The 17473-nt window shown below is 34.4% G+C and overlaps 1 pseudogene; it reads left to right on the top strand.

Annotated features, from left to right (window-relative positions):
- The first annotated feature begins 240 nt into the window (after window positions 1-240).
- LOC124959705 (phosphatidylinositol N-acetylglucosaminyltransferase subunit P-like) lies at window positions 241-16724 on the top strand (annotated as a pseudogene).
- Window positions 16725-17473: the final 749 nt, after the last annotated feature.

Here is a 17473-nt window from a genome sequence, read left to right as displayed (position 1 = left end):
ATCACCTTTTCTCCAAACAATTAAGTAGTTGCCATTTATCACTCCCTAGAAATAATGTCTCCAACACCGTATGTTAGGTGTGAAGATTAGTCAGATGTTTCCCAGGTAATTACTACAATCAAATACTCTTGAGCTTAATACACCCCCAAGAACCACATGAACTCCCGCCCACCAGTCAGGGCAACTGGGTGGCCTAGAAACCAGATGCTACTCCACACATCTGCCATGCTGACTCGCCCCATGTCCCTCATGTGTGGCACCTGCTCCAGGGATAATGAGGTACTCCAGATTTACAAAAAAGGCTACAACCCTCCAGCTTCCTGCTGGGTCTTCCAGCTGCTGAAAGGTATGTCTTTTCTCCCCTTGAGGATCATTAGCTACTGCAGAAGTTAGACTCAACTTGCTGACCTCCTATAGACCCTATGCAAAACTCAGGATCCCCAGGTGAGCTATGTCTTTGGACTTGACCTATGAGAAGGCTCTCAGGCCTCATCTGGTCTCTATACACACCATAGTGTTCAAGAGTTCATAAGGTATCATGGGAGAAAGGTCTTTCCTCAAATGGACCTGTTTTATAAATTTAATTTTATTTTACAAGGAGAATTAAAAGAGTTTTTAAAATCTTTTCACCTCTATATTTTCCTTTGAGTTAGCCAAAAGTAATATGTACACACACACACACACACACACACACACATATATATATATATACAATGTACAAATAATTCCCAAGAAAGACATTAAAAATTGCATTAGTTCTTAAATTTACATGGAAGTGAGAAAGTAGCAGAGAGAGTCTAAAGGAGGAGAAGCAGAAAAAAAAAAGGACTTGGAGAAATAAGGAATCAATTTTTTACATATAACTTTGCAAGGTAATGATGGAAAATAACAGTTGCACAATAATGGAGATCTAATAAAGGTTATCATAATAGCTAACATTTGAGTTCTGATTCTGCTCACCACCTTACGTGTGCTATTTCATGTAATCCTCAAATGGTCCCATTCAATAGCTCATTATCTCCATTTGAGAACAGGTGCTAAAGGCTGGAGAGTTAGAATTACAGAAAACATATTTTCTCACCATGCTCAGAACTTTTTTTTAACTTCCTGTTTTATCATTTTCTAATAATATGTTCTCTAGAACTGTAGTTTTAAAAACAGGGCCCTGGGCTAGAATATGAGCTAAAGATAGCAGGGAAAAATAACAAAACAGAACAAAAACAAATCATTGCATGGAAGACAGAGTGGTGAAGCAAGTCTGTCTGTATTCAAATGCTGGAAGGGATAGAATTGTTGCTGTCTAGTCTCCTGCCTTTAGGAAGATTCTTGTCTCAGTCATCTCAGAAGTTGACAAGTGCTTCCCTAAAAAACAAAAACAGAAACAAAAACAAAAGCAAAAATCTGGGCTGTGGTGACATGACCAATACAGCTCCTTATTCAATGTTTACCCATCAGGATCATTCGTCTGTTCTTCCACCATGATTTTATTTGTTTGGTTTTTGGATGTCAGCCACTAAAAAGTCAGGATCCTCATGGTTCCGAACTAATATTGGCAACATGTCATATGAAATGATTTTTTGTGCATGTGTTTTCCACTTGATTCCAAATTCTGAGGAAAACATGATCATCTTTTTACTTATTGAAAGGATATTTATAGAAAAGCCTGTACAAATTTAAATTGTCAATATAAAAATCAATGGCTTTTTGCCCTAACATATTTTTCTTTCTCCCACTTCTTACATTCCTCAGCAAAGCTTTCCTAACCATCACGGTTAATTTGATCACCTTATCAATCTGCTACGAACGTTTTTTATTTCTATTTCATAATTATTATTAACCAATTTTATGTCATTGTTTAATATATGTTTTTTTCCCAATAGACTGTGAGCCCCAACATAGGAATTGAACCTGTCTTTTTAGTCTTTTACCTCAAGGATCTAACATTTGGCAAGGCACAAGATAGATACTTAATAAATGTCTCTGCAGTGAATGAATATCCATATTTTATTTCATTTAATGGCTTTCTTTTAAATAGTCATATTTAATATTTACAACTTCTTCCTCAATATATAATCAATCACAAGACTAAGGTCTAAAATCTATACTCTCTCTCTCATTTCACTATTTCAGTCCTTAGTTATGTAATAAGTTTTGCACTTGGAGCATTCAGACATCCTTTATTTAATCCCCCGGACTTGGATTCATCTTGATCCTGAACAAGTTAAAACATATGACACTCATCTGCTTAAACTCCTTAATGGTACCCATACTGAGTTCCCTCAAGACCATGTTTGGTTTTGAGCACAGAAAGAAAATCAAGGAATACCTGAAGGTGAATGAGAAAAAGTCCAACAAATTAATAAATACCATGTCTTTATAAATTGTGTCTGCCTAAAATTTTGTGCAGTTTCCTTTTCTTTGCCTGTTTATTATTTCCTCATGCAGTTTTTGAGGATTTTAGATATCTTATTTCGGTTTCATTCATTTTGTTATTTTTTTTGTCCATGAATTATCTTATTTATTGCATGTTGTAGATTATCAATGCTTTTTATACTAAACTTTTGATTTTATATTAGCTTAGATTCAGAGAAAAATTGAGAAGATTGTACCAAGAGTTCCCATTAGTCTTATACCACTTTCACCTAATGTTAGCATTTTATGTCAGTATGGTACACTTGTCCAAATTAATAAACAAAATGGTGATACATTACTATTGACTAAAGTCCATTTTTTGTGCAGACTTCCTATGTTTATACCTAAAGTCAATTTTTTTTGTTTTTGGTCCCAGGACTCCATCCAGGATAACACATTACATTTAGTCAACACCTCCCTTTGGTTCCTCTTGGTTATGACAATTTTAGAGTTTTTCTTTATTTTTGATGACTCTCATAGTTTGGAGACACAATGGTCATGTATTTTGTAGAATGCACCTTGGTTAACATATATCTGATATTTCTCCCATGATTAGACTGGGGTTGTTCTTTTGGGTGAAGAAACTCCCAGAGGCAGCATTACACTCTCATGACATCACAACAAGGATATGAACTATCGAGACTTTCAACCTTGATCACCTGGCTAAGATAGTGTTGATCAAGTCAATCCACAGTGAAGTTACTCTCCTGTCCCCTTTCATATTGTACGCTTAGGAAGGATGTCACTATGCACAGAACATGACTGAGGAGAGAGAAGTTATACTCCATCTCCATGATGGAGGAATATCTATATAAATTATTTGGAATTCTTGTACATGGGAGAATTGTTGCTTTCCCTCATTTTTTATTTCATACTTTGATTTATAATCCACTTCTACTTTAATTATTTTTCTGCTCAGATTGTCTCCTTTTTGGTCTTCAAGAGTACCATAGTTAGTTCCTGTATCCCCTTGGAGTAACTCCATTATTGTGATTTTTATAAATTTAGTTTGATGGTTTTAGCCTCTTTAATTCATATTATTTTATTGTAATATTTGAAAGGGTATAATAATATTAAGATTATAATTGTAATAAGTTTTATTGTCTATAGTTACCCTACTGGGCAATTGGTCCCAAAATCTATTTCTCCTATCTATCTGAAATTTTGTACTCTTTGATTAACTTCTTCTCTTTTCCACCCCATCCCCAGTTTCTACAACCATCTTTCTACTCTCTACTTCTATGAGTTCAACTCTCTTAGATTGCTCATATATGTGAGATCAGGTGGTACTTTTCTTTCTGTGCCTCACTTATTTCACTTAGTTTAATGTCCTTCCAGATTCATCCATACTACATCATTTTCTGGTAAAGTTGCTCCAGGTCCATCTTTTAAAATTCCTACTTCAGTCCTCAAATCACTCATTTCTCTGAGGAGGCCTATTGTATTTCTTGTAGAATAACATTAGAATTAAAAGTTTGGTACAAAATATGCTTGTTTCTAGATTTTCTCAGATGAAGCATCATTGTGTTTAGACCCCCTTAACTTCAGATTTGTTAACCCATGCTTCTGAGAGAAAAAACAAATAAAATAAAATAAAACTTCCACAGTTAGAGTTCTCTTCTTACATATCTTACATATAGTTTCTTTGGCTTTCATACTGAAAGAAACTTCTCAATTTCAAAGTTACTTAGTTCAAGACCAATTCCCCTTACCCATTTCAATGAAGTTGTAATACACTTAAAACACCTCTCACATTCAGCAGTTCTTCCTGAGATTTCCTAAACTCTTAAATTATATCTTAACATTTGCATATATTTAGTTTCACTGTTTGTGCTATAAGTTCTATGAGTTATTGTTTTGTTTTTTTTTATGTTTTGTTTTGTTTTTGGTACCAGGGATTGAACCTAGGAATGCTTAATCACTGAGTCATATCCCTAGCCCTTTCTATTTTTTATTTTGAGACAGGGTCTTGCTCTTGTTCCTTACACCTTGCTAAATTGCTCAGATTGGTTTTGAACTTGTGATCCTCCTGCCTCAAGTTCCCAAGTCAATGGGATTATAGTCATGTGCCACCAAGCTGGGCAAGTTCTATGAGTCTTGATAAGTGCATATAGTTGTGTATCTGCCACTACAATAGAATGCAAAATATTTTCATCAGCCTAAAATAAAAATGGCATGATTTTTCAAACTGATTGTTCTTTAAACATGTAAGTAATTTAGAAATTGCCACTACACATAAACAAGTCAAAAGTCCACAGCCTGAAAAATCAACAACTCTTATTGGATCCATAAGAAAGATGAGGACATAAGGCAAACCACTGTCCCCAGGATTGGAGAGAAAGACTAGTGAAGACAGGGAATCATGGCTTATCATATCAGAGATTGTGGGAACCAGCACCTTGGTAGGAAAACCTATATTGTAAACAAAGAATTGCTTGAGGCTTAGTGTGGATATGTCTGAGAGTTGAAAGCTACGGGGGGATCCAACTTTAAGGCACCACACTTCTGTGTGTTTAGTTCTATAAGTTCTACCAGGTGCCCACAGGAGATATCAGAAAAATTTCCGTCATGTTTCTTGCAGAAAAAGGGAAAAAGGAATAATTTTGAAATCTGCCAGAGCATTCAAGGCCTACCTTCAGGAGAAAATATTTAGCCAGAGCCTAACTTACCTGGGGAAGAGAAATATAAAAGAAGGGAAAGGAATTATATAAAATGTTCAATTAGAATTACAAAAGTCAGAAAAAGTGGATGATAAAATAAGAACAGAGGCAACAAATAAAAAAACAGTAATGAATATGATAGGTATTAATCTATCAATAATGACCCTGTTTGTCAATGGTCTAAATTTACCTATTGAAAGATAGAAATCACCAGGATAGATTAAAAAAATAAAATGACTCAACTACATTTTACTAACAAAAATTCCATTCAAATATAAAGACACATATAAATTAAAAGGAGGAAGACAAATGTACCATGCTAACACTAATCAAATCAAAACAAAAAACAAAACAGAAGTAGTTATGCGAGTTTCAGATAGAAAAGACTTTATAGGAAGAAAAGTTATGGATAAAAGATGGCATTACATAATTATAAAGTGGTTAATTCTCTGAGATGAAAAAAATCTTAATGCGTATGTGTCTAACAACATGACAAAATACATAAGATAAAATCTCAGACAACTACAAGAATAAATATGAATCAACCATTATATTTGGAGACCGTCAGAAATGGACAGATAAAGCAGGCAGAAAATTGGTAAGGTCATAATTTAACTCAATAACACTATCAAACAACTAGAAATAATTGACATCTATTGTCTGTTTAATCCAACAACAGTGAAATGTGCATTCTTTAAGTTTATATGGAATATACTCACCAAGATAGATAATACCCTGAAGCATAAAATGTAATTCAGCAAATTTAATAGAACATAAATTATGCAATGTCTGTTTTCAGACCACAGTGAAATTATGCTAGAAATCAATAACAGAAAGATGACTGGGAAGTTCCCAAATACATCAATTAAATAATATTCTCAGGTTAAAAAATAAATCTCAACAGAAATTTTAAAAATAGTTTGAAGTAAATGATAATGAAAATCCTCAGAGTTTGTGGAACTCAATGAAAATAGTGCTTAAAGGACAATTCTTAACATTGAATACATATTGTCAATAAAGAAGAAATATATAAACTAGTTTCTACTTTAGGAAACTGGAAAAAGAAGAGCAAATAAATCCTCAGGGAACATAAGAAAAGAAAAAAAAATACAACAGTTAACAAGGAATTTGAGAACAGTAAATCAATAGAGAAAAAAGATGGTTCTTTGAACTGATAAAAAAAAAAAAAAAACAGAAAAAGCACTAGCAAGGCTAACTTGGAAAAAAGAGCACAGTTACTAATATCAGAAATAAAAAGAGGAAACATCAGTACAGATCCTATGGACTTTAAAAAGAAAACATGGAACTAGGCATGGTGGTACATGCTTGTAATCCCAGTAATTTAGGCAGCATATGCAGGAAAATCTCAAATTTGAGGCTATTCTTAGCAACTTAGTGAGATCCTGTCTCAAAATTTAAAACAAGAAAAAACAAGTGAAATGTTATAAACAACTCTAGGCCTAAAATCTTGATAATGTAGATGAAATGGATTATTTTCTTGATATACACAATATTCCAAAACTCACACAAAAAGACATAGATGATCTGAACAAGTGTACATCTACTAAGAGAATTGAATCAATTAATTAACTTTCCCCCAGAAAGGGCCAGGCATAGATGGATTCCCCAAGGAATTCTACTAAATATTCAAGGAAGTAATTATATGAATTTTATTTACATATTGATTTATTTTTAGATTACATGGTAATTCTATTTATTTTTTTCATTTTTTCCATAGCAGTTTACCATTTTATATATCTACTAGTCATGTCAAGGATTCCAATTTATTTTTTTTAATTATTTTTTAATTTTTAAATTTTTTACAGACTACATTTTGATTCATTGTACACAAATGGGTACCTCATTTTGTTTCTGTGGTTGTAAATGATGTAGATTCATACCATTTGTGTAATCATAATGTACATAGGATAATGATGTCTGTCTCATTCCACCATTTTTCATATCCCCCCTCATTTTCTTCTATATAATCCAAAGTTCCTCCATTCTTCTCTCACTCCCCACACCCACCCTCCCCCCATTATATATAATTCTCCACTTATCAGGGAAAACAATTGGCCTTTGGTTTTTTGGGATTGGCTCATTTCACTCAGCATGATATTCTCCAATTCCATCCATTTATTTGCAAATGCCATAATATGATTATTCTTTATGGCTGAATAATATTCCATTGTGTATATATACCACAGTTTCTTTATCCATTCATCTATAATCGCTTTCAGAATATAGAAGCATAAGAAATATTCCCTCATTCTGAGACCAGCATTAGTTTAACATCAAAACCAGAAAAGGCATTGCAAGAATATTACAGATCAGTATGTCTCATGAACATAGGTGTAGAGTGTCAACAAAATATAAGCAAATTCAATTCAATGACATATTTAAAGAATGATACACCATAGCCCATTAAAATTTACCCCAGGTATAACAGGGTGGTTGAACATTTGAAACTCAATTAATGTAATCCATCATATGAATAAGGTAAAGAAGAAAAATAACATGACCATATTAATATATGACAAAATATAACATCCATTCACAATAAAAACTATTAGTAAAGTAGAAACAAAGTGAATTTCCTTACTTGATAAAGAATATTTACAAAAACATACAGGTAACTTTGTATTTAATTGTTAGAAACTGAAGCTTTCCCACTAAGATCAGGAACAGGGTAAGGAAGTCCCTCTTAGGATTCCTTTTCAGCATAGTACTGTAGATCTTGGCAGATGCAATAAGACATAAAAATGAAATAATACACGAACAAATTTAGAAGGAGGAAATAGCACAGATTTGTTCATGTATGACATGATAATTTATGTAGAACCTTTAAGGGAACTGACAAAAAAATAAATCTTGCCTGAAAGTAATAAACATTTATACGAATGCTGCAGGATACAAAGTTAATATATAAAAGTCAATCAATTTCCTACATCCCAGCAATAAACAATGGAAATTGAAGATAAAAGTCCAATGCTATTTGCATTACTACCTTCAAAATGAAATATTTAGGGGCAAGTATTTAGAAATACATTTAAGGTTTATATGAAAGAAACCACCAAACTGATGAAAGAAATCAGAGAACTAAAACATAGAGAGATATTCCATGTTCATGGATAAGAGACTAAACTTCGTTACATGCCAATTCACCCCAACTTGATCTGAAGATGAATCCCAATCCCAATGAAAATCATGGCAAGAACTTTAGTAGATATCAACAAAATGATTCTGGAGTTTATATGAAGAAAAAGAGAGTTAGAGTAGCCAACATATTACTGTAGAAGTACAATCCAGTTTTTGTTCTTCTTGGCATCCACACTAAGAAGTTAAAATTTTATGGCTACCAAAACCCTGTACTTGCCTACTATAGCAACTTTATTCTAAATTGCCAAAAGTTGGAAGAAATCAAAAGTCCTGTACTAGATGAATGGATAAATAATCTGTGTCAAATCCAGGAATGAAACAGAATTTAGTGTTATGACATTGAGGAGATTTAAATGCATACCGGCAAGTGAGAAAGACCAATATGAAAGGACTATAGACTGTGATTTCAACTACTTAACATTGTGGAGAAAGAAGAGTTATAGTTGATAAAAACATTAGTTGCCAAAGGTTCAGTGTTGGTAGAGGTAAATGAGTAGGTAGGCCACAGAAGATTTTTAAGGCAGTAAAATCACTCTGCTTGTGTGATCCCTTAATGGTAGATATATGTCATTATACATTTTCAAAACTGGTGGAATATAGAACATCTAGTTTGAGATCTTATATAAACTCTGTATTTGGCATGATTAAAATATGACACTTTAGTTTGTGACAATTTGATATTTTTGTTTTTGCTTTATGTATTTTTTTCTGTTATGTTTTCCTTTATTTTTTAAACCACTTGATTTTTATATTTTTATTAGTGTATTATAGTTCTGACATATTTACACATGCAAATGATTTAATTTGCTCCATTTCAATCTCCACTTTCCCCTTTACCTCACCATCTCCCCTGTTAACTCCTTTCCTCTACTCTGTTGATCTTCCTTTTCTTTATTGTTATGTTTTTAATTGCTACATTGTAGATATACATAAAAGTGGTATTCATTGTGGTATATTCATACATGCACATAGCATGGTTTGGTCAATTTCATTCCTTAGTTCCTACCCTTGACCATCCCTTCACCATTCCCTACCTCTAGGTTCCCTTCCTCTATTGTGATGTTCCCCATTCTATTTTCATGGGCTTCCCCACCTTTTATTTTAAAATTCCTTATTTCTAGCTTCTGTATATGGGAGAAAACATTCAACCTTTATATCAAAACTACACCTAAAATTTCATCTTCCTCCAGTTAGGATGGCAATCATCAAAAACATAAATGATGATAAATGCTAGTGAAGATACCGGGGAAAAGATACACTCACACATTGTTTTGGGGACTGCAAATTGGTACAACCACTTTGGAAAGCAGTACAGGTATTCCTCAAAAGATAGGAGTGGAGCCACCATATGACACAGCTGTCCCATTCCTCAGTGTTTATCCAAGAGTACTCAAATGGGCTTACTATAGTGAAACATCCATGTCAATGATTAAGGCAGTGCAACTCACAATAGCCAAGTAACAGAACCAGCCCAGGTGTCCATTAACAGAATAATGGGTAAAGACACTCCTTTATAGATACATAGGAGTTTTACTCAGCCATAAAGAACAATGAAAATATGTATATCTATATCTCAACAGAAGTTTCAAAAAGTTACATCTAATCCATAAATAGATGAGTAGTGAATTGTAAGTAAATAATTGATGCAAATATTTAACACAGCACTAGGACATTGTAAGTATTAATGAGATGTGAGATCTGGCTTATTATTATTATTATCATTTACATTTCTGAAGTAAAATCAGCTATGATCCTAAAACTACAAAAATCTTTGAATATTTTGAAAATGTATTGACCCACTCTTCTGGCCTTGATTCATATTCATGACTTTTTCTTGCCTTGTCCGTTTCTTTATTTAATATGTATTTATTGAAGACTAAATGCTAGTATCAGAACCAGGTTTCTGTGACCAAGATGTGTGACCCTAGACACTTTTCTTGACCATTTTCTTTTGTAAGTGCCCTCATTAGTAGGCATATCTTCTGTCATCTTCACGGTGTTGTTTAAAGCACAACTGAATACACTAACACTACTAGAAACATTCATATTTAAGGAGTTGTCATAATTTTTTACTAAGTGCTATAAAATATACTAAATGGAGACTTTGTAGTCATTTTCATCAGAACATTTGCAACCTACTTGGGGGGAAATGAGACATACTACCTGGAAAATTTAAATTACGTTATGAGAAGAGTCTGATGATTAGTAAGAAATGAGGGGAGTTTCTTAGCACTATCTTCAAAATGCCTGATTACATATATAACTCATGTTTTCTCCCAGGTCTCCCTATTTTATATGTTCTAAGAACAAGATCCTTGGCCTTGAGCATTGGAAAGGTAGAATAGGTTTTGGGGCCACATGGAGTTAGGTGGGAATCAATTTTTGACAATGAACGTAAGGGAATCTTTGTATCAATCTGAAAGTCAGTTCTCTCAGCCTCACATTAAGACATATGTTCAGAGAATACATGTAAGCAAAGCCTATGCCTGGCAAGGGAGACAGAAACCTACCACTCCTAGCTCATAGAAAGAGTTTTGCTATATGCCAAGAATTTTTCTAAGAACTTCATGTGTTTATTTAATAGATGGAAAACCTAAGGAAGAAAGGTCCTAACTTGCCAGAGAGCACACAGACAAAAAAGAGTGAAGACAGGATACAAAGAAGAATAAAGTGTCAAAATGGTCATAAAACTATTAATTTCAACTCTAAAAATTGGGAACTCTGAATAAATAGGAAATATATTTATAGGGAGTGTAAATAAAGAGAGTTGTATTCACTAATTTGAAGAACATTATGCCTTCCTTGAGACAATAAGTGAATATAAAACTTCAGTGATAATCCAAAGCAGAATAATAGATACTGGATTATATTTTAAATCAAAATATGATTGGTGTGTTTATTACTCTAGTATTCATGATACTAAAACATTAATAATTATATTTACTTCTTAATCTTTCAATTTAAACTGTGATTTTTGAAGGAAATTTCTTTCCTAAAATTCTTCGTTTCTTGTAAGAAATCTAAATTTCAACTTTCCTTCCAAAATACTTCACAAGAAAGAATGTTCCACAATTATATTTCATGATAGCCATGAAAAATTATATTGATCTATATAAATAAAGAATGTAAAAATGTGAAGAAATTTGTTTTTTCTACTCAAACTACAAAACACCTCAGATTACATGTATTGTTTAATAAAATATTTCCTTAGGGCTGGGGTTGTAGCTCAGTGGTAGAGCACTTGCCTAGCACATATGAGGCACTAGGTTCAGTCCTCAACACCACATACAAATCAATATATAGATAAAAAAATAAAATAAAGGTATTGTGTCCATTTACAACTAAAAAAAGGCATTTCCTTCTATTCATGAGTCTGCAAAATCTAATAAATCATATATAAAGTTTATTAATATGATTTCTAAATTACCTCTAACCATTTTTAGTAGTTGAAGGATTTTGAGATTTACCCAAATTTACAATCTTACCTATGAAGTTGTTTTAGAAAAAGACACATACCTTAAGTCTTCCTTCCTCCCTCTTCAAATTCTATTGTGTACAAAAATCATCTCATTAAATATGCTAATTGAGTATGTCTATTCAGTATTGCCAACGTGCAATATAGTGAATGGAGAATTAATCTAGCAGCTATAGTATTATTGTGTACCATATTGCCAATATGTTAAAATGAGACTATTAAAACTTTTAATTATAAACAATATTAGTAACTTTTAATTAAAACTTCAGGCTTATCTTAAAAATTCTTTTCACAGAGTAGTCCCATTTTGAAAAGATGTGCTTTAGACTCCCCTGAACAGGAAGTGGTAGAAAGAGAAAATGTGGACATTTAACAGAAACTGGTCATCATTTGTATGAAATTGAGTGAAAGAAAAGGAGAGTAAAGACCAAAGGATGATAACATCCCACACAATGGTAATATCATTAATAGGATTAGGAATGGTTGAGCAGAAGAAATAAAGTGAGAATAAAGTTGTTGAAGAAGGCCAGTTTAGTGTCGATGTAGTTGATTTGAAGATAAAAATGTTCAAAGGCTTAAAGAATATGTGGCACTGAAGCTTAGAGGAAAACCTACTCACTTTCTAGGATCATTTATTGTTTGGTGGATTGTCAAAATTAGATATGGTCTCTAAGAGAAAGCATGAGGATAGAAAAGATGAGGGCTCAAAATAAAATTCTTGTGATTAGTCAAGACAGAGCAGCAAGATCTGGAGAACAGGAACCAGGATAACGGCAGCTATGGACATCTTTGCTTACATGCACCCATGTGTAAGAAGATATAATAAGAACCACAGTGCTTCTAGGCTTGGGAAATTCTTAGAGATGGAAACATATTTTTGGCATAGACAAGACTGCTCTGATTTTTATTCTTTCCATTAGATTCTCACCTTCTTCTGAAATTTGGATTCAAGAGAATATGAGAATTAACTAGTAGGCAGCTAGTGATGGATATCAGATCTTATTTCTAGAGATCATTTTAAGAAGCACTGTCAAATTAGAATCCTCATTCTCCAATACACTTCAGGGAAAGTTCAAAATATTTGCTGTCTCCCTAAAAGAGGATTTATACATTAATGATCCACAGATGTCAACTTTAGTCATGTGATTATCTTTAGTCAATGAAATTTGGAAGAAATGAGGTGCCCCATTTCAAGCAGAAGTTTAAGAACCATCTTTATGACTTTACTATGTCCTCTTCAGATGCATGGCAGGTAATGTCCTAGAGAGGGGTTATCCTTTTATCTGGGTCCTAAATATGATTACATGGGAGAAAGTCCTCAAATACTTGTGTTATTCAGCTTCCCATCACTGTGACAAAATACCTGAGATAATCAACTTAATGGAGAAAAGCATTATTTATTTGGGTTCATGGTTTCAGAGGGTTGGGTCCATGGTTAGTTGGCCCTGGGGCTTTGGACCTGTGGTGAGGCAGTGCATCATGATCAGAGTGCATAGTCCAGGAAGCTGCTCATCTCATGGCAGCTAGGAAGCAAAGAGAGAAGAAAGAGAGAGAGAGAGAGAGAGAGAGAGGGGGGCCAGGTCACAATATGCCTTTCAAGGGCATGCCCCCAATGACTTAAAGACTTCTCATACCATCTCTTGAAGGTTCCACCACCTCCTGGTAGCACCACAGGATAGGGAGCAAATCTTCAACACATGGGCCTTTGGGAACTATTCCAGATTCAAACTATGCAGATCCAAAAAGGTGGCATAAGTGAAAAACAAACCTTAGTGTTGAAAACCATTGAGCCAGTTGGGTTGTTTGTTACTTTAGAGTTGCTTATTCTAAACTGACTGGTATAGCTCTCCAGTTCTGCTTTGTTGCCCTAAAGAAGGGCAAAAGGCACATTTCCTGGGGCTAGTGAGGAATAATCTATCTAGACCCTTTCAGCTGTTATGGGAGGGTGGCTTTTGCATTTTGGATTCACCAATTTTTCCTTCTGAGGAGCATTGCAAGATGGTTAGTATCTTTGATCCCTGAGCATTATAGCATTAAATATCAAATGTCACCTAGCTTCACCAAATTATAATACCTTTTCAATTCACTTAAAGTAAACAAATAAAACAAAGAAGAAAAAAAAAAAAGAGAGTAAAACAAATCCTCAGATGGGTGGTCTTGGTTGAGAACTGCTAGATCAACTGATGCCAATGAACTGCAAATGGAGAATGTATGACTGGTAAGTGTCCCACTTACACATAGCCCCAGAGAGAAGGAAAAGAATCCTGTATTTCTCTGCAGCTCTTCCAGCCCTTAACAATTACTCTTGAAGGAGTTATACATCAACAAATACAAAATACTGAATGATCTAAGATCATTTTGAATGCTGACGTATTCCAAAAAGAGGACCACAATCTCCTCATCGTCAACCCAAAGGCAATTTATACACAGGAAGTAGAATTTCCTAGGTCTTAGGATGGAAAATGTGAGAAATAATACACACTTATACCTCTTCATTTAATGTATAAGTATACTTTCTCCTGGGAGCTTTATCTTCAAGTAATTTTTTCTCCCTATTGCCCAGTCCAAATAAACAAATAAATAAGCAAACAGTGGTTGTTAGAAAGGTCTACGTTGTGGAAGGTATCTTGTAAACCTGCACCAATAGGAACATCTTACATGGCTCCTTCTATCCATTCCAGATATGAATGGTGACCTTGGGCAGCTAACAAAGTTCCCTAAGCCTTTGCTCTGAGATCACAGAGAGACTAGACAGGCAGCTATGCATAACGGGTGTCTACAGTGTTGCTTTCTCTCTGTGGGGCTCATACCAGAATCTGTGTGTTGTTGTAAGTCAAGCTGCTCCCTTCTCTGCTAATTGGATCATGGATGGTAAAAAGTGCCAGGTTTATCCTTAGGCGATATAAAGCACTGAGACTCAAAGAAGGAAAGGAATAATCTGTAGTAAGAGAAAGCTGGCAGGAAAACCGGCACAGACGACACTTTTCTCAAATGCTGAGCAGTGGGAGGTGTTACACCTAAGGGAGTTAGGTCCAGGATATCAGCACTCCTTATTATGGTTGTTCAAGGTCCTTTATCAGAGGATTAGAATGGACAAGCAAATTCACAGATCATTTGTTTGAAGCAAGATCAAAGAGCCGGGGGTTAACAGAGTGGTAGCCTACTTTCCTACGTGAAACATTCACTTACCCCAGAAATGCTGTGACAAAACACTTCAGTATGTCTGAACATGACTCAAAACTCATTATGTTAGTCACGCCAGGATACTAGTTCCATAAGTCCACTTGGGTGCATTTCCAATTGTTTCACACAGTATATTATTTGTCCAATTTAGGTTGTGATTTCCTGAGAAAGAGAATTTTCACTCTGCATCAGCAGCAGCATACGTGATAACTTGACTGATGTCAATCTTGTCTTTCCAATCAGTTTGTTAAATCCACTTAGGGCAAAGTCTCTATCCTCGTTTTCCTCTCGTCCCTCCCAGTGCTTTGCACAGTGGTTGATCAGCTGTTGAGTAAAAGAACAGAGTGTAGACTGAGTCATATTCTAAGCATTTATTCCACTTTCTCCATAATCAGTGGTACTAAAAAAGTAGGCTTTCCACTGAAGTAGCAAATGCAAATGCATGAACAAGCACTGATTTGTGGTTGTAATGTTCCCTTCTTTCTTGGACTATGCCTAAGCCTTTATTAAAAGTATGCACATAAGAAAGGCTGATACAAGCTAACTTTCTGAAAGCATAAGTCATGTTAGAAAACTTAGATGGTTCCTAAGGCATAATTTGAGAGTGACTGGTTCTATGTTAACTACAGAGAATCTAGACCTTTAGCTCCTGACACAGAGACTGTGAAATTTATGTCCTTGAAAGGAGGAGAAATAAGGCAGCCAGTTAGGGTTCACCCTTTACTGCGCCCCAACCAGTAAATATATAAAAGACCAATGTCTTTTATATTTTTCCTGTGCTAACCACAATCTGATTAACTGCACTTCAGCATGGTCTCTTTAAAAGTGATGGCTTGGGATGATGGGATTGATGGTACAGTGGGTTATGAGTGCTTGAAAATTCTCTGCAAATATTCCGTGACTTAGCAGAGAACTCTTCTGATTGGATTCATGGGAACAATTGAAGCTCAGGGTCTCCTGACTCCTGGGGACCCTTCCGTGTGTTGAGTGTACCACTAGGAAAAGCAGAAACATTTTCCAGATTCAACAGGATTTATCAGGCTTTCTCAGTTATTGTGCTTCCTTTTGATTTCACATTTCCTTGACGGTGAGCCAAGGATATTTATAGATAAATTCAATATTCTTTGCTGCTCAGGCTCTGGGTCATTCTTGATAGTTACTCCAGAGACTCATTGTGCAAAGATAATGTGTGAGGAGAGTAATAACGTGGGTTTTGAGGTTACAAAACCCCAGCTTCGTATTTTTATGTTTTCTTAAAATGTAAAATGGGGAATGGTTGTGAAAATTAAATGAGCTAATATAGAGACATCATATGACATTGAAGAAGTGGTAACTTCATTACTAAGCAAGATGAATCTTATCTCTATAAAATAAGATTCTGTATTCAAAATCCTCTCTTGGTGTTTGCTAGCACCCTCCCGGGAAGGGTCCCAGGGCTCCTGTGTGGGGTGGGGACAGCACTGTGAGATCCTCTCTTCCTCCAGGATTTGTGGCTTTGTTCTTTTCTTAAGCTCCCAGTTTGGTTTAATACTTTATCTTATGTGGTCTTTTATTCCTGAATCTTGGCTGAATTCCTTAGGCTTAATCTGTTGTCTCAAAAATATTGGGCAGTAGCATTACCTGTCTACCTCCTCATTACTATAGGAATCAGTTATGTACTCTTATTTGGAATTAACATGATGAGTACTTCTCCACTCAGCTGGATTCATATGATCACAGATAACTATGCTAAAAATCAACAGCAGAAGAAATACCAAGAAGAGACCATCCCAGCATTAAGAGATATTCCTATTAGTGAAGTAAACCAAATGTTCTTTCTTCACACCAAAAACTGAGTTCCATGTAAACATGCTAACATCAAGCATGATAAGTTTTTGACAGGATAATTTTGATCGTAATTATACTATTTTTCTCTTATTATTGCTCAATATAGAAATGTAGAAAAATGAAAGTTGTTCTTAAGTAAATTGTGATTAATATTGTAAATATTTTTAAATATTCATTAATAGAATAAATAAAATACTGCATTAAAAATGCTCTCTTCTATTTAGAGATATGAAAGATTAAGATAATAGATATATTAATCTCCCTGAATTAATTAATACCCAATTTATACATGAATCAAAGCACCACATTGTACCTCATAAATATACATTAATATTATGTCAATTGAAAAATAAAAGAAATAAATTTTTTTAAAATTTATTTTTATTGTAAACAAATGGGGTACATCTTATTTCTCTGTTTGTACATGAAGTAGAGGTATACCATTTGTGTAATCATACATTTACATAGGTAAATGGTCTTTGAATCATTCTGTTATTTTTTCCTTCTCCCCTTCCCCTCGCACCCCTCTTTTCCCTCTATACAGTCGCTCCTTCCTCCATTCTTGCCTCCTTCCCACTCACCATTATGTATCATCATCGGCTTATCAGGGAGATCATTCCTTCTTTGGTTTTTTGAGATTGGCTTATCTCACTTAGCATGATATTCTCCAATTTCATCCATTTGCCTGCAAATGCCATAATTTTATTCTTCTTTATGGCTGAGTAATATTCCATTGTATATATATACCACAGTTTCT

This window comes from Sciurus carolinensis, chromosome 11 (assembly GCF_902686445.1).
Source record: "Sciurus carolinensis chromosome 11, mSciCar1.2, whole genome shotgun sequence".
NCBI classification, from domain to species: Eukaryota; Metazoa; Chordata; class Mammalia; order Rodentia; family Sciuridae; genus Sciurus; species Sciurus carolinensis.
This window is presented reverse-complemented; position numbering and strand designations above follow the sequence as displayed.